The sequence below is a fragment of the Mastigoproctus giganteus genome, chromosome 12 (assembly GCF_048544385.1).
Source record: "Mastigoproctus giganteus isolate SK-2022 chromosome 12, ASM4854438v1, whole genome shotgun sequence".
NCBI lineage: Eukaryota > Metazoa > Arthropoda > Arachnida > Uropygi > Thelyphonidae > Mastigoproctus > Mastigoproctus giganteus.
The window spans coordinates 91,534,437-91,553,094 of NC_143586.1; the positions used below are offsets into that span (position 1 = coordinate 91,534,437).

At 40.1% G+C, this 18,658-nt stretch overlaps 1 protein-coding gene across 1 annotated transcript in view; it reads right to left on the reverse strand.

Moving 5' to 3' along the window:
* LOC150077271 (four-jointed box protein 1-like) overlaps positions 1–17,703 on the reverse strand; it is a 62,260-nt gene extending 44,557 nt beyond the window's left edge. The window contains exon 1 of the mRNA XM_090385836.1: positions 17,299–17,703. The gene's annotated coding sequence lies outside the window, so the exon portion shown is untranslated. The remainder of the gene's footprint in view (positions 1–17,298) is intronic.
* Between the last annotated feature and the right edge of the window lie 955 nt (positions 17,704–18,658).

Genomic DNA, 18,658 nt, shown 5'->3' on the forward strand with positions numbered 1-18,658 from the left:
AAAGGCATGCATAAGTTGCAAATGATAAGAAATGAAACAAAGGAAACTTTCTGGTGCAGAAATTCTCTACGAACACCAAATATTAAAAGGAATGCGCATTTTATTCAGCGCATGAAAACAACAAATCCTGCCTGAGCCAGCTCATGAAATGCACCCAATGTAAGTATTCCTGCAGCACAAAACACGACAGAGTACTGGTGTCAGCTATTGTAAGTTTTGTCAATACCCTGGCCCACCTTTCTGGCGATAAATGAAATATTTCCCATTACATAGACCGCTCACTCCGCCCACCGTGTGACTACTGCACCCAGGCATCGATCTTACAGGCATTCGAAAAAGAACAACAATCCTTTCTCCCAGTCATCAATCAATCTGCAGTGATAGACGCTGACAAAAATTGTACCCAACACAAACATGGAAATGCGCACTAGAAGTCAGCATCAAAGATTTTATCTTTTTTTTTTTTTTTTCGAGTGTGAATTGGGGAGGGGGAGATTCTTTAGAAGTGTAATCCTACCAAGACATTCAGTCTTTATAATATTCTAATCCAAAAGCTTTAGGGAAGAGAGAAGATGGATGAGGACATTGACACGCAAATAAATGCAAGCATGTCAGGATCTCAGCTAAGCCTAATTTTTTTTTTCTTTTCTTCTTAGTAGGAAGCCAGGGATAAACAGCGTCCTTTTTAATCACCAGCGCCGCCGTTATTCAAATTAAGAGAAGTGTGTGATGTCGTCAGGCTAACAGGCATTAATAAAATGCATGGTAGCTGGAAGGAAACAGGGAAAGGTTTCTTCTTCTTTTTTTTTTTTTCTTTTTTTTTGTGGGATTTCATCTCTTTGTTGTCATTTAGTTTCGTTCCCAAGAGGCTCCACTCATTTGTCTCCACTATCCCTTGCACTTCCTCCTTTGCTTAACAAGCAGATGTAAGGAAATTATGGAAATCCCACGCAATAAAGTCGACATAATAAATTTTCTTCTTACATAGAAACTGTTGGAGAAATTGTAATCATTCTCCTTATGCAGAAATCTGAAATTTAGGCCACGTACCCCAAATAGAAATATCTAAAATTAAATATAATTACATAAACAGTTAAAATTAAATTAAATTAAATAAATTGTGATATATCATATATTAAATTTGAGCCTGCCCACCACCTACAAAATGTGACATCGTTAAAGGTTCTTATCTAACAGATGATTTCTGCTCTGTTTCCTTGATTTCATCCACCACCCCCTTCCCACCTACGCTCTTGTGGAGTGTCAATTCGTTTTCAGGATTAACTGTCTTTTATCACCCTCCTTATCTTCTTTGAGTGGACTTAATCGCTCTCATGGTTTGTTGCATCTTCCTCTTGATTTGCTCAACACTTGACTCTGCTAAGGTTGATCCGTTTCTCTGATATTAATCGTGCAAATAAAGAGTGACACCTGTGGTACAGACAATTTACAAACGTTCACAGAAACAGAATAAAGATTCATATAATCGATTCTTCAGCATCAAACAAACAAACAACTATAACGAATGTAGCTTTAATAAACCATTATTTAAGATTTATTTGTGAGATTCGCGTATCAGAGAAGAGTTCCTCTAAAAGATTATATTTATATTGATTCTTTCCACCATTATGCAAATGTTGCGTGCAACTGCTAAAGCTTGCATTGTCTGCAAATGATTCGAACAAGTCCAACAACTACAAAGAACATAGGAAAATTTGCAATGAATTGTTTTATTACTGGATGAATTATCGTCTGAAGTGTATGCATGGCAACACAGAAGTCATGAAAGACTTCCGTCTTATGATGAAAGACTTTACGTGACCGCGGGATCCAGAAGACTACACTAGCGGGAACTTTACGTTCTAAACAGGACCACCCACGTTGGACAGGTTTGAAGTGAGGGCAAATTCAATATTGTCCACGGTCTGCCCACGTAGAGGAATGGCCAAATCGGCCACTTCATTGATAATATTAGAATACAGATTATAGTATTCTCGTATACACTGTGTTTGGTGTTTCAACCATAATAAATAAATTATTAAAATAATTAATTATGTCACTCAATTAGTACGCTTATCAATTTAAGCGTGTATTACTTGAATGAATCTTTCGTTGTTATTTGATTTTGTATATTTGAGAACGAAAAAGGAAAAGCAACGGTTACGAAGTTCAGAAATGGTAGGCTAATTGGCAGCTTTGAAAAGGACCAAATTATTGATTATATCAGTTCATCTGTCTCTTTGCATAAACTGCAGAATGTGAGTCCACTTCAAATAGCGATTTTTCTTGCGCAAATTTCCGCTTATGGGCCTTTAATCACACGTCACAAAGAGTGAAGCTTAATGCGAGGTACTGTAAAGAACATTGTAAGCAGTAGCGTACTCAGGATTTTTCTTTGGGAAGGGGAGCTGAGGATCAGAGCCGCTTCATTGACCCAATGAAAAGTACTCGCTTTGTTTTAGTTTTGATTGAATCTCTTTGGGTGGGAATAAAGCCCAGCAGCCATCCCTATGGGCGTGCCTCTGCATGGCAGGAAGAGGTGTGTGTGTGTGGGGGGGGGAGGTTGTAATTAAGCTACCCACTGTTTTTCTCAGATTTAGGGGCGTGCGTATGGCATCAGCCAACCAAATTTCTTTGTAGTTCTTTAAATTGTATTCGGATTGGCTAATTACTGTTTACACATCAGTATTAACGGGGTGTTCTCGCCCTGTTTTGTACGTAACGTTAATAATAATCAACTATGAACCGAAATTCAACGACTCCCCCACCACTTTGATAGCCATAAAAGGTTAGTCCTCTTCTTCAGACGAGACTAGGTTGTGTTTTGAATTCATTATGGTATATCGAGACCCTAAAGATATTCGTCAAGGTCCCCTAGGAGATTGTGATCCTCTAACTGGGGACCACTAGAGTAGGAGAATAAGCAGGGAAGCTTCTCCGGGCACATGCCCTGGAACTTTCCCTGGGTGCAGAAATATTTGATGAAGAACCGACTTTACATATTGAAAAATTGCACAGGTGTTTCATTAAACTAAGGATTTCTCTTACGTAAAAACTGCGTCAATAATGGGACTTGTCAGTCTTCCTTTTGATGACAGCACAGTCAACTTTCTCCTCCCCTTCCACTAAAGTTTAAATTTTCTTTTAGTATTAAAATGGCCGAATAATGGAAGAAAGCAGCCGTTTTCTGTACGCTAAAAAAAAAAAAAAAAAAAAACCTCAATCGCTCAACACTTTCCTCACGACTAAAAAGTGACTATCCAATTGGGCTTTGAACTTTACCAAACTTTCCGCCTCAACCACCATAACGGATAATTTATTCCAGTGATCGACAAAACGCTGACCGAAGGTAAACTTCATAAGATCTAGTCTTCTCTATCTGCCCAAAATTTTGTATTCGTGCTCCTGGTATTTATCTTTTCTGTAAGCGAAAATCTATCTCTCTTATGGTTCCCTTTAGGGCCTCATATATAGGTCCCCCATTAATATATCTTGTTGCTAAGCTTTGCAGTCCGCACCTTCTAAGCCGTTCTTATGGTCACCGATTGGCAAACCTCACCAATTTGGTTTCCCTTCTTTGAACTCTTTCTCTAGAATCTGTCTTTCTTCGGATGTAACCTCCAGACCTGAAAAGAATATTCTAAATGCGGTCTCATATAGAGGCACGATGACGTCCCTCTCCTACTCGTAAAGATCCTATGAATCATAAAGAAGAACGCGCACCTTCCTGGCCACTTGTTCACATGCATGGTAAATTTCATACGATTTTGTTTTTCATTATACCAGTAATGAACACCAATCAGTCCTCCTTTTGATAACAGCAAACTCATCTTTGTCCTTTTTAGACTTTATTTACAATATGCGTAAGGGAACTGAAACTAAAACTGTACACTGTTGGCCTTCTTTTTTCTGTAATTAATTTTCATTATTTCAAAACGCCTCTGCCCACACAACCAATGGAACCAACCATTTGATTTAGCAATGAGTTTTAAAACAAACATTCGTCTACTGAATGAAATACCAGCGTTCATTGGGGGAAGTTGCTGTTGTCATGACGACGCCTTTCAAAAATATTACATTTGAAGGTCGTAGATTACAGTCATTGCAGTAATTAGTATTGAGTAATGTTCGCTGTTGAGGACAGATATCAAAAAGTACACTTTCAGGCAGTTTCTGTGAAGTGTGTGTGTGTGTGTGTGTGTGTGTCAGACGACATTTGTTTAGAGAAGTGGCCGTAAAAGAACGTGACCTGAATGAGAAAATGGATTCGGGGCGGAACGAGTAAACACGCGAACGAAATTCAATTAAACGTTCGGGTGACAGAGAAGATGTGTCGAGGGTGTCTACGCCAACTAACATTGGGATTTTTTTCCCCCTTTTTCCGCTCTTAAGGGAATATGTTGACTGCTGTTAAGTAGGTGGCTGGGTCGTCGGGGAGTGTAAATAAAAGGCGTACAGTGTCCTCGTCAGTAAGGGTTTGATAAACAGATGGTATTAGTCCATGTCCCGACAGACCACACTCCACTCACTGATTAAATAAAGGGAGTTAAAATTGGAAATTCCTTACACTGCCTTAGCAAAAAAGTAGTTACAACCTCCTTTAGAGATAACTTCCCCACATTTACTATTAGCGAGCGTTTCGTGTGGGGGAACTGTTCTTTAAAGGGGCAGGTAACAGGATGTTTGACCGCAAACGATGCAGATGTTCTCTGTAAGATAACGATGTGGAAGCGATAAAGTTCGAGAAGAGAGAAGTGAAGAAATCATTTCGTAAAAGAAAGGAACGTCTTTTCGCGGCCCCAGTGGACCAGAAGCGAATGATAAGCGCACTGTAGACGCACTTATCTCGAGACCCTTCCTGCAGCCACTAATGGCACGATAAGGAAGGCAACTTTCCTCCAACGTCTGCTTGTAATGCTCGCGCGTAGTTGTCACGTTGACACCTAGGAGACGCCGACACACGGTGCTGCGATCACAACTGTCATCGGGACTGACGGGTTCACTCTTTGTTCTACGACCAATTCCGCACGTGCACGGTGGAAACGATGAAAATTCGTCTATCTAATTTGGCGATCTTATGTTACCAAAGGAAAGAAGAAAAGGCGAAATAACTCAAAGATCTACTTCGGTATTGAGTTGAAAGTTGCCTGACGGGAGTGAAACGTCAACAAGAATAATTGAAGATGCGTTGTTACGACTCCGATCACAGTTGTTTTGACGTCAGTTCGCCCTCTGCACGACCATAATTTTCTTTGCATGGAACATTGCATTTTGACACAAAAACGTATTTCACCTGTGTGATCAGTCCTAAACGAAAAGGAGAAAATTAACTTTAAAAGAGGCAAAAACAAAAACAAGGTGGATTTTAGGAGGTACCATTGGAAAGATACAAAGTGGACTTCATTTAATTCCCCCTCTAACCGAAGATGTTAACCTCCCCCATCACTACTTACTCCCGAAACTGTGGAAGGAAATGCAGTCCATCGGCACGATCTTTAACGAGCACAGAGCGCCCTCTGGATAAAATCCAGCAGCGCCGAATTAACCAACTGGCCGAAGTGTGCAATTATCTTGTTCCTGTATGCGGTACATGTCTTCCAATCTGCTCTTACTTCCCCAATTGGTGATGCCAGTCACGCTTTACCTTCGTAAGGTATCACGTCGCTTTTTTCTCGCCCTGCGTCTGGACCACGGCAGCTACTGAACATAAGTTACAGGGAAGGAGAGAAGGCAGCGGGAAATGAATGAGGAGAAGAAAACCATGAAAGGCATGACCGTGCAAGTTACACTGATTGCACACTGCTAACAGATCTAGTTGCGGAAATGTATGCCTTGCGTAGCTACTTCGCGCATGTGTAGTAAACCATCTGCAGATCCATCGCTGAATACTCTAAATCGTGTGTACAGCCAGTTCTGAAGAGCAGGGATTTTGATTTTTCTAACGCAGAAAAGAAAAAAGTATCCAAAATATTCTTCATTTATTCTCTCACTTTTAATTTAATAGCTTTCAACATCTGCTCACATTTTCCCAACCACGGCTGCTAGCAGTATGCAATCAAGGTGGCTTGGTAACTTGTTTGTAACCTGTCATACAAGACACGTGCAATTAGTTCATTAAATAGATTTTAAAAATGATTCTATAATTATAGAATATCTTGGTGCTGACGATGCAGACAGCAGATAATGCCCTACCAACATCGCAACAGTAAGTGCCCACAGCTTTCTCCAGCACTCTTAAGAATATAGTACAAAATCCGAATCAAATCTCTATAGATTTTGTGAATTTAAAAAGAAAAACCGCTCACTTAAACGGTAAAAATAAATAACACTTAAGAAAAAAATCGCTTTCGTTATCTCCTCCCATGTATCGATCTGTAGTACATGTTAAGAATCACTAAACAGATAATCTTCAGAACCAAGAAAAAAATAGTCCAAGAAGACAAAATATAAACAAGCGAGGGCGTCTACTCCATTTCATGCGAACCAGGAAAGCAGTTTACTATGTACTCAATTATAGTACAACAGCATTTCGGATACCATGGCGACGTGGGCTATAGCAAGATTCATCAGTTTGAAGATCTAGGAGGACTTCTTAGTCTTCCACAGGAATTCTGTTCTCAACTATGAACAGAATTCCTCTGGAAGAACAGAGCAGAATTCAAAAATCTGCTTTGATATTTTCGATGAACGAATCTTCAAGGTAAACTGTTCCATTGGCAAAGAGGATAAGAAAGTTCCTCCAACAAAAAATAAGGTAGTGAGTATAAATTATTGCGCAATTTCACGAATAACGTGAAATCTTCCATCCTCCAAAAGGATTACCGCAACCCAATGAGAATTCGTTAAATGAAGTGAATTTCCAAAATGCAGTTCCCTTTCTTTTCTTTTACCTCCTGCTACTTGAAAGGACTATACAAACTCCTTTTTCTTTCCCTCCCCATTGAAACCTTTCCCAACTACCAATTTTCTTACCCAAACTGTTCTCTCCCCGAGGCCAGATGGCGATTTAAACAGTTTGACCTACAAGGGAACTTCTCTTGGTACACAGGCTGTCACAAAGGTCACAGTAGGGAAGTGGGGAAGAGCGAGCTTTCCTTTGGGCATGTTTCGTGGAGAAAGAAAATTGCTGCACGCAATTTAAATAGAAAGCAACTTAGGGGGTGCTCTCCAGTTTCTTTCCATCCAGAGTGCATACTTGCAAAACCAAGGCCGAATTCAGCGAAGAAATTTACGGAGACGTACTTCCAGTATTGTACAAAAAAGAAAAGCTTTTCATCCCTAAAAAAACGCCGATTTTTTAATTCAAATTCTCTCAGTCTTATTTCTCTCAAACTACTGTTTGAGTGGTTTAAACGTTCTTCAGTGATCTTACATCAAATAGCATCATCTGATATGGGTTCATAAAAAATACTGTAAAGAGGTTTCGTCAAAATCACACCAAAAATCAGCAAACTACAGTGGCTAGAAAACGGTGGAACACTGAAGAGCATTATTAATTATACAAGACAAAAGTTTAAGGTTTTGCTTGTCGAATTGCATAAAATCAAAAAAATATGGCGAATCAGATCTTAATCCATCTGATGGTGAAGAGAAAGTGAGCAACGTCCTCTTAAATTTTTACACCAATGTAAAAGATTCTCTAAAGTTTTGCTATTGGGTATTTGAAAACGAAAACTGCAAGTTCTAAATTAGATCTGTGAAAAGAAATAATTCGAGAGTGTGTCCTACCCCGACGTCTCTGTATGACATCAAGAAAAAGCGATAAAGTCAATTTGCTCCATCATGATTCAGAACACCCTCCACACAAGCACCATTCCCAGCTTGCTATTGAACAGCTATATATAAAAAAAATATTTAAAAAATAATGAAAGAGGTTTAGCCGAAGCTTAACGCTCGCATAGTAACAGACACTCCGAAGAAATAAGAAATTTCCATTCTGCAAGAGTTTTGACTAAGATCAAAGACTTTCTTTCTTAGTCACGTTCCTATCTGACTAATGCTCGGAGCGGAGGTAAAAGGAAACTTAATTCCGTCGATCAACTCGCACTTTATGGAGATCTTTACGACCCAACATGGAAGCAAGATGGCCGCTGTCTGAAATTCTAAAAGATCTTGCAGAAACTACTATAAGAGCTTTTTCTCCAATCGATAGGATGGAATTCTGAGACAGAGCAAAAATTGAGGTCAAGGAATTATGCGCTCCAATGAAAGCAGAAACGCCGAGGTTAACAAATGTGACCTTTGAACTACACGATTAGACTGAATCTCTATGGCGAATACACAGAACTGCATTTGGTTTTCCTGTCTTTGTATAATGTATAGCAGTCGGACTAGTCACTGCAAGGGCACCCACCAAATTCCAAAGACCACTTTGAAATCACTTAGCAAATAATATTTGGCCAAAAACATCAGTCATATTACATTTAACTGTGAATATACATAAATAAATTCTTCTAAATAAACTCCAAAGAGGACTTTATTTCTAAAAGAAAAATCTGATATTCCAATCTACTCCTTGATCCATTCCTACTAAAGAAATAAACAAAATGCTTAAACCGAATGAGCATAGAGGAAATTAAAGCCATTAGGTGTCAGTATATCCGTGTGTGCATATTGCATAGACAGGACGAACCCAAGTGTTTTCCCACACTGTGTAGAATAACAGCGATCGTAGCCACTGTGCTAACCGCGAGGGCAGGAATTTGTGCTTTCGAATTCGCACGTCCCTACAAACAACACCCGTCCACTGTTGACTGAGCGCGCTGTATTTCAAGGAATTGGTAAATTTTTTTCGGTCAAGCAAGAGAAAAAGAATTTTTACACTTTTGAATTTAACTATAACACAACAAGATATGATTGTTTCAGTAGCAATGAAGAATCGAATAAGAAAGTCTGTTTTCTTTGTATAAGCACTGAGTCAAGCAGTCCTTTTGGTGCTTTAAAAATGCCCCCGATATTTACAAGCATACAGTTCATCTGCGAGCCACTTCAAGGTGCTGTTTGGTGATAAATGAGTTTCGAGAGCTGTCGAGGATAGGTGTCACTAGTAGCAACAGACTCTTTCGCAGATAACTTAATCCTTGAAGTACCTTATGCACCAATGTTTCTACTGAAGGACAGAATCCACCCTGTCAGATTTTTTTTCGTCTTCTTCTGTATCGAGTTGCTGAAGTTGTAATTCCAGCCGGGTTCATTAAAGCTCTAGTGAAGAGGAATGTGTTGTGTGATCACTCTTCGTCATACTTGCACGAGCCTCAACGTAAATCGGAAACATCCATCACCCGAATCCGGAAGTCCGTTTTCTATGAACACAAAGGGTATTCGCCGAATCATTGTTCGCAACTCCAACAAAAGGAAGTCGAGCACATTAGAAATGCTCGCGCTGTCGTTAAAAGTTTCAAAAACACGGAAACGATCCGCAACTGGAAGAAATGTTTTCCAGCTAATGAGATTTTAGATAAAATGTTCCGCTGTCTGTAGCAATTTCAATTTCGCCGGAGCTGGTGGACATTTTAAATGGGAAGAGACTGACACGCATCAGATAGTCTCTGCGCGCTCGGGATGGATCGGATTTAAAGACGCCGAAACGCGGAAGGGAAGAAGAAAAGAAAGAATGGTAACTAATGTTCATTTAAGACATCAGCCTCGCTTAAGCGACAGCATCATTTCTCAGACTGCCGCATTTTTAGGTTTAAAGGGTCGGCCAAAAACCCTTAATCTGTTAAACGCCCTCGCACAAGTAGATAAGAGACAGGACGCCATCTTTCATGCTTAACTAGACCATCCCACATTTAAAGTCCACCCTTGCAAAATGCGCAGTCTCGTAGCAACGGAGGTCCTGTCGCTTCCTGAAGTGTCATTTGAAGTCATTGCTCCCAAACAGCCGTGTCGGACCGTCGCAAGTAATTGGCGACAGAATAGAATTGATCCTAAGTAGATAATCAAGTTAGAGAAGAAATGCTCTGGAAGAGAGAAAGGATAAAAAGACAAGAAGATATACTTTAGCCACAATAAATTAGAAGAGATTTTGCTGTCCCTCATGATTAGTTCCTTCCGACACAGGAATTCGAGGGATTTAATTTTAGGAGGTGAGCCGAACACTTTAAGACCCATTCAGTAGCGAGAACTGAGCTCGCTACAAGATAAGACTCGTTCAGAAGAAACTCCTTTTCCATCATCCTCCCTGTATTAAACGAAAATATTCAGACAACCGCACTTACAAACGAGTTCCAGAATGTTTTGCTATTTATTAGCCTGCAGTGCAAGCTCTTTGAATACCGAAGAACAGTAAAAAAGACACCATTTTCGTAAAATTAACTTTTAACTCGTGGAATTCCTTATTTCCTGTTATAGTGAGGAACCAGAGAAAACGACAGAGCGAGTGTGTGCCGACGTGGCAATCCATGTAGAAGGGGTAACCCGACAGTTTTATTCATTCGCTTTAGCAAATGAGAGAACAGTAGGCGATCGATGCCCTCTTTTCTATTTTGTAAAGTTATGTAAAGAACGGAAATCTCGTTGCGTCATCTAGTCTTAATTGCTGCTTGACAGAAAAGTTTTCGAGAGTATTTTTCCGAATTGTTACGATTCCGTCTTCAATTTCCTTTTCACGAAGGGCAAAAATGCTGCTTGCACCCATTGTAAATTGGCGGCGGTATCTGTGGTGAATTTGCGAATCTGTGAATGGGCGCCATGCATGCTCAATGATTTCAATGAAAACAAGCTCGGATTGCCATGCATCAGTCTCTCCTTGTGGCTCTAGTGTCTATAAGTCAAATAATAACTGCTCTCTACAACCGGGAGACCAGACATAAAATATTGAACCTTAACACACCTGATCCAGAGACCGAATGACAGGCAAAGCAGCGAAAGCATGATGATTCACTATAGGACAAAAAATATCCACTTCCACAATAAATTAGCCAATAGATAGTTCCGTACGCCGTTTATTTCTGCGACTGATTTGATAGTACTTCCTAGAGTACACAGTTCCAAAAGGTTGCAGTCACAGAAAAATGTTATCAAGACCTCATTACCAACGAACTCCTAGGATACAGCCCCAAACGTAAAGCGATATTTCATCGTGCAAAGCCAGATTTTTTTTTATCTCCAACTTATTCCCAAGGTACGAATCCTTCGGGCCATTTCCAAACACGAAAGATGCCTTTCAAGAAACAAATCAATCATCAAGATCAGTTTGATCTACCAGAGGACAAACCGTTCACCCAAAGAACAGTCAATCCACGGTTCCACTGCTAAATCCATCTATGGCAAGGCACGAATAAAGACTGCAAGTATATTAAAAAGTAATAGACAATTTGTTAGAATTTCTTTGTAAAACAACGAAACTCACTTTAAGTGGATCTTATCTTCGCAGAAGCTGCACTGGACACTTTTCATTCGGTGTGCATTTAGTATTGGTAGTGGAAAATGATGTAAGAAATCAATCTTATACATCATTAGCAAAAAAAAACAAATTCTCATTTCACCTTCAAATTGACGAAAGACAGTTGCAGGACAGATGTGAGGAAATTTGCTTTTAGCCAGCGGGTGGTTGATTGCTGATGGAACAAACTTCCATCGGTCGTTGTGGAAGCTGATAACTTATATAAATACAAGGAAGAACTTGAAAAACATTTGAAGCAATGGGTGAAATGGGATTTTTTTTTTTTTTTTTTTTTTTGCTGATGCTGTACAAGCTTGCTTTCTTTCATCACGTGCTTCTACTATGCTAATCTAATGCCCTCCAACAGAAGTTTGTCTCGTTCTTCCCTGAATTTATTGCAAGCTATCCACTTCCACATCAGGCCCCCATTGGTTGAAGGCAAACTTTCACATATCTATTCTGCAACCGTCTTTCCTCAATTTGACTCTGTGCCCCCTCGTCTGTGTGTAGTCTAAGCAAAAGGAAGAATTCCATCAGCATCGAGCTTGCTCGATCCATTCAAAGTCTTGAACATCTCAATCTGATCACCTCGCAGGTGTCTAGTGTCCATACGCTGCAATTTGTATTACTTTCTTAGTAAAAGCACCTCTTTGTTCCACTCACCATTCTCGTTTACCTTCTCTGTACCACGTCCTTCCAGTACCCAAGATGTAGCCTGACCATTTCCATATACAATGGAACAATCACTTCCTTATCCCTGCTAACAAACTTTCCGTATATCATTGATAAAACTCCTTGAGCTGTCCTGGCAACATATCCGCACTGCTCAGAAAATTTCATATCTGACTGCGCAATTACCCCAGGTCTTTTTCATTTTCCACTAACTTGAGTTTAGTACCTCACAGCTGGTACGTTACTCTGTGATTACTGCTACCCATATGCAGTATTTTGCATTTATCGATATTAAACCTCAATTAGCCAGTCTGCCTAAGTTTTCTAGATCCTACTGCAGTAGCATACTGTCATTAACAACCCTTCCAACCTTGGTATCATCCGCTGGTCAAATAATACTTAACATTTGGGCATCGTCCGTGTTCACCTAATTCTTACATTTCTTTCATTTCTATCCGCGAAATCTTGTAATAGAAAATATTTATCGGTCACTGACAAGACGCGTTTATTTTAACCTTCGAATTGTAAGTAAAGTAATGCAAGAAAATTTAATTTTGATCACAAAATGAGAAAATGTAACTCCAAACAGAAATTTATGGCACGTAGAGGTATTACCTTGCCTGCTGTACAAAGCAGTTTGCAATGGAGTTGCTGTTAAAGATGGTTTCATCTTTTTCGGATGTGAAAACAACTACGCTGCATCACACGCTTAAACTGTGATGCGTAAAAATAATGGAAAAATTCTGATGTATTTAATAAAACACATTTTTTATAATAATGGCTTCGGGACAGGCTTTTAAGAAATTCTTGGGAACAATTTTTTTTTATTTGTTTATGATCTTTAATGGTGTCATTATCCGTCTGGTTGCGGGCATCTGTGTTTCTCCAAGTTTTGTAACACACCCAGCAGCTTTTTTTAAGGTTTATTTAAAAAGTTTAATGTCCATTTTCTGTGGTTCCAATCTTTTTATAATTTTGATGGAGGTTTTTGTTCAATGCCGATGTTCTGAACTGGTTAATGGCCTCTGCGTACGTTAAAGAGGAATTGGTAGAAGGGATGCAGCCAGCGTGCCCCTCGAAAAAAGAAGTTCGCAAATTGTAAATTCGACTATTAAAACAGTTGGAAGCACATGGGCACAACTAAGGTGGACAGAAGTTTAATATTCATTGAAACGTCATTGCAGCTTTTAAATAAGCCCAGAACAATTCTGTCGTGGGTTGGTAGAATCGCGGTCCTCCCCACACTGCGTGGAAAAGACCAGAGTTGATTTCCGAGAATAGCATGGTTTTTTCCTCCCAGAAACTCGGGTTTTTCGTCCAGAAAACCGACCACAGAACACGCAATTTACTGACAATATATACGGAGCAATATGGCCTTAGTCGCTGATGCTCCTAAAACTCCACTAAACAACACAGCAATTTGGTTAGCTGTAGGGTTTAAACATCAGAAGCTTGGGACATAAAACACCATATATATTGTCAGTATGCAAGCGTTCTGTGGTCGATTTTCTGTTTGCTGGACGAAAAACCACGCTACCCTCGCCTGAGACCGACTAACTCAGCCACGTTATGAAAAAGACCCATAAAAATTCTTCGCATCATTGACGGGATTCGAACTCATCTTTACCACGCGGTGTGGGGACGGCGGTGATTATAAACAACTGTGATCTCCACGAGGGCCTCAACTTCCGAATGTTTTTGTTTTTTTAATGACGTAGGCAGTGATCACAATCCAGTATATTAGAGTGTTCATCGACAGCTGAGCAACAAGCCTGAAGGCTGTTTCGCTTCATAGCCGAAATTAATATTTATCGATTTCTGTAGTTCATTCAGTTTATATGAAAGAAGTTTCAAACATTGACATATTTTGTGGAGAAGGTCAATTATGAAACCCACAATTGGGATGTCTATGAAGACTTCAACATACCTGGATTCCTTTTAGGATTACAAGGATACCTTGCAATCCAAAGAAGGACAATAGGTATCCTTTCCTTCTCTCTCGATAAAACAGCTGGCCTGTTCTGCTCTCTTATTTTTCTGCTGTTTCTGTAAGACAGCAGAGCAATAGGCCAACATTATATCTGGAGAGAATTGCTTATCAGACCAGAATTAAAGACTAGTTAAACAAAATGCAGTTGGCAATGCTCTGCTTCGAATAGACTGCTCTTGCTACCACCACTTCATATGAAACTAGGACTAGTGGAAGAAGGCAAAAAAACACTTAATGAATCGCGATCAATAGAGCTCCAGATTATAGTGAACTTTATTAGATGGTGTTCTTATCTGGTACAGATTTTGTTTTTGTACGACTAAGTCAAAAATAAGTATTGTATAATGCTAACAGTATTACGACATAAAAAGGGACGATTAAGTCCAAATGGTAACTCTCGTGCGTCGATAATCCTGTAAGATATTGTGGTATTGATGCGGAACCTTCTGACTCAATAAGTGGCAGCGTTACTACATCTCGCTTCATATCAAAGGAGAGGAAAACCATTTCTCTTCAAACAAGCAAAGAAACCAGGAAAGGAAAAGTGAAAAAGATCCAACTGAATCCGATGTCGTTTCATTATTTTATATTAAGGCTAATCGCATTTCTCAGATGCATGAAACCACGCACTATGTACACAAAGAAGGGCGCCATTTAAAGCAATAAAACTTCCCACGCACAAATACAGTAGGTTCAGTTTGATCATCCTAGAGAACAAGTTGTTTCTTACATTTGATGCAGACCGATATTATAGCACAAGTTAAGACTACAATAGATCAAATGGGGCCCAGGTGGAAGTCTAGTAGCACTCACCAAAGGCAAGAATTAATTCCTTAGAATTATCTTTCAATGTATTAAAGTTTTAAACCGAAAACTACCGACAGGTCTTTACTTTATTCGCAAGTAAAGAACACATTTGTTTATCACGTTTCATTCAAACAGTAAATTAAAACAACCGTGAGATGCGTCGCAAGAATGCACACACTTGAAATTACAACAAATGAGGGTCATCCTGTCTGAAAGAAAAATGATGAAAACGTTATTACAATAATGAGAGAAGCGCGTGATGCATTTGCACTCTGTAACCCCTGGAAACAGTCTTCTGGTAACTCTTTCTCCGAGAAAATTCCCTGTTTGAAATGTATAGAAAAGCCATCCATCGTCCTTCCCGCTCATCACAAGATCTCATTTACACGAGGAGACACTTCCTTCTAATTACGAAGCTTTGTTAATTAAACGAACAGAATGTACAAGCATTGACCCTGGAACAACCAACTGGTGTGCTTTGTTCTGAAGGAAAAGCAACAAAAATCGTATTTCCTCAGGAACCACTGGCTTTCCAAAACAATTAGAAATCGTTTTCGAGATGATTTAGATTAATGCTAGAACGTTGCTAAGCGATGGGAATACGAATACAATGATGCTTCCGGAAAAGATGATGAAATCCATTCACAACAAATTGAAAAGCACACACAGAAGATGGTACGTAATAAGGAGTTATTTTAAGATCCTCACAACTCCAGTGGGCGTAAAGTGTCTTACATTTCCTTCCACTAATGACTCTTCCAGCATTTATCTCCATCTTTTTCTACGTTTCAGTCGCGATTTCCTTGCACCATCATCCATCTGAACCTCTTGACATTTCTGGATAGACTTACCGGATATTTGCCAAACCCGGTGGCTGCTTATAAAGCTGAATAGCAATCCATCAACCGGTTAAATCCCGTAACATTCCACTTGCTAGAATATTTCGTTTCTTTTAAATTCTCCGTGGGGCTGTCTATACGGCGCAATCTCTGTATTCTGAAATTCACTTCAAGAACAGGTGTTTTGGGCCATTTGTTTTCCCCTTCTTGCATCTTTCATGTTTCCTGCGGCACATTGAATTTCTAATGCTCTCTAAATGTAAATCCCAAAGTGTCCGCTTCGCCACGGACTCATCAGAAGTTGCAATCCCTGATCGTGGAAGAGTAAAATAAAAACAATAACTTGAAAACAAGAAAGGCAATCTACGAAAGGCACTGAGGAAATTTTTATGGCTATGGATTACCAATGGATTTCGACATTTTCGTGGGGATTCGTGATGATAATATTCATTTGTCATTAACTCTTAAGTCTTTCAGCTTTATTCTTAAGTATTTGGATAATTTTTGTTGTTTGTGGTTGGACTAGTAAAATACTTTCTTTTGAATGGCGTTGCCTTTATCATGTGTCAAGTGTCCAATGACGTCTTTCACTTGGAAGATATTTACAATGCACTCTAAATCCTGATAACAAATGTTAGCACATTCATTTGGGCGTTGATAAATCTGGGGATATGCCAGTGGGTTGCTTAATAAGTTCATCAGGTAGGTGTACGCTTAAATCATCAGCTACTTTGCAGAATTAAACTTCATTGTCCTGATAATGAGGGATTAATGTGTACCATTTTGAAAGAAAAATCTTCCTCTCTCTCTAGAACAATTTTTTCATGAAACTGATAAACAATATTCGATTGATAAAATAAATACATATTCTAATCATTGCTACCACCCGCGCAGCTAAGCCTTTACAATTTCTAAAAGCTCAAAAAGATTTGCCAGTTATCCTAAAACTTAATTTTTTTCCACTTCATTCGAATTACGATAAATAGCCATTAATCTTGTAGGAGTTCTGTAAACGGCCTTTATTAAAGAATGAGAAAGAATGGATTGAGTCCCTGCAATACCATTCTCGTGTAAGTGGGCACTCATATACATGGTGAAGACGACACAGTGTTTAAAACTAAAGAGGAATTCGATGTGTAGGATTAACTAAATTGCTAACAGAATTAGTGAAAACACTGCTAAATAAAGTATCTATTTCGATAACAAATCGATAAGTTCTTCGTCCAGCGCTTGTCTCCCCACTCCTCCTTAATATAAAGAAGAACAGAAAGAGAATTTTCAAAACCAACCGTCAGTGTGTGTTTGTTCGTAGGGGGTCTTTGGACCATGCGGAGAAACTGAATTGAGCTGGTGACCATTAGGATCAGTTTCAGATGTATTCAGGATTCATAGCCGAGAGCAGTCAAAACGGGAGTATTGTGGTACGTGCACTTGAGTTGACCATAGTTCAGTTCAAGTGACCGCTGAATACAGTTACTGATCGTGTTCTTGTCAAATAACTAGCTGCAAACTCCGCTGACCTATGCGATTGTGTAAACAAAGCAAAAGTATGAACAAATTGAGGCAACAGTCCTTAGTCTCGATTTCAAAATTAAAGAACTCACCTGGTGGGTTTTTCGGATGCCAAACTTCCAGATGACGTCAACGACTGATGAACAAATCTCACGTGCTACCGAACGGCGCTTAATTTAGCTAGAGGTCCTCGGAACGAAGAAAACGATTGAGTGAAAAACGTCACAGATGGTCCATCAGCCTACCCTCCCTCGTGCCGCTATCCCCGCATGCAGAGCAGTCAGTGACCAATCGTCCGAACATTCGATCGCTGGCAACGGAGCCACATTCTCTCCAACGCCGTTTCTCGGCGGTAGGCCTAACGATCGACAGGACCTTCTTGCGTATGGCGTGCGCACGTGACCATACCAGACGATGATTCTCGGATCGCAACAATTGTAGGGGTGGGGAAGATATGGCACGTTTCTGTTTCCCACCGTTTCCAACAAGACCAGTTGTCTTAGCAACAGCACGCCGGATCGTCAACAGCAACACTGGCACACAGTGCACGCGTCTGTGCGAGTCCTTACCCCAGAAGTCCCGCGCTTGCTCCTGTAGTCACCGCCTAGGGCGTCTACGAGCGGCACAACTCTCGTCACGTGTTCAACTGCACGAAGTATTCGCTGGAAGACCCCTCGCTGTTTCCCGTCTTTCATAGGCTCCCTCTGTTCTCCTGTCCCCTCCCCCAGGGGTTGCCAGCCCACCGTTTGATTAAACGAACGAAACCGAGAGAGGGAAGAGGGAATTGCTGGGGGGCAAAGATCCGTACTCTTCGAGGCAGGCCGTAAAAGAAAGGGAAAAAAAATCGTTCGCCTGTCAGGAAAGTAGAATAAACGACAGAGGAAAGGTGTGTCGTGTTGAGAGTGTAAGGTACGACACCACTGTTTAAACACACGGTCCGCTTACGTCTGGGGAGAAAAGTTTCAAATGAATCTGCGCCGCCAGGCACTTTCCAATAGAAATTTATGAAGCTTCCCGGAGTTCGACGTTTACTTTCCCCCGGTCGCCCTCCCCCTCAGAGAATGAGGGAGGGAGGGGCTACAAAGAGGAAGGAAGGAGAAGCTGTGAAAAGAGCTACGCGCGGCTAAATTGTAAACAACATTCCTGTAACAACGTACAAGCCCATCCCACAACAATCTGAAACTGAATCGGCTCTTTGAATCACCGCGAATCAACTACAAACGATAAAGTCATTTAGAGTCCAATAACTGTGATATGAATGAACACAAAAAACGCGAAATAAATAAATAAATAAAATAAGCGTTCTTTTTATACTCCGGGACGACCACACAAGATCAGAGCAAATAGTCCTTTAGGGGATAATTTAATTTCGTAATTTGCTGGTTGAACATAATAACAGTTCTGTTAGAAAGGCGACACCTGGTGGAATTTTTGAAAGTCTATCCAACTTGG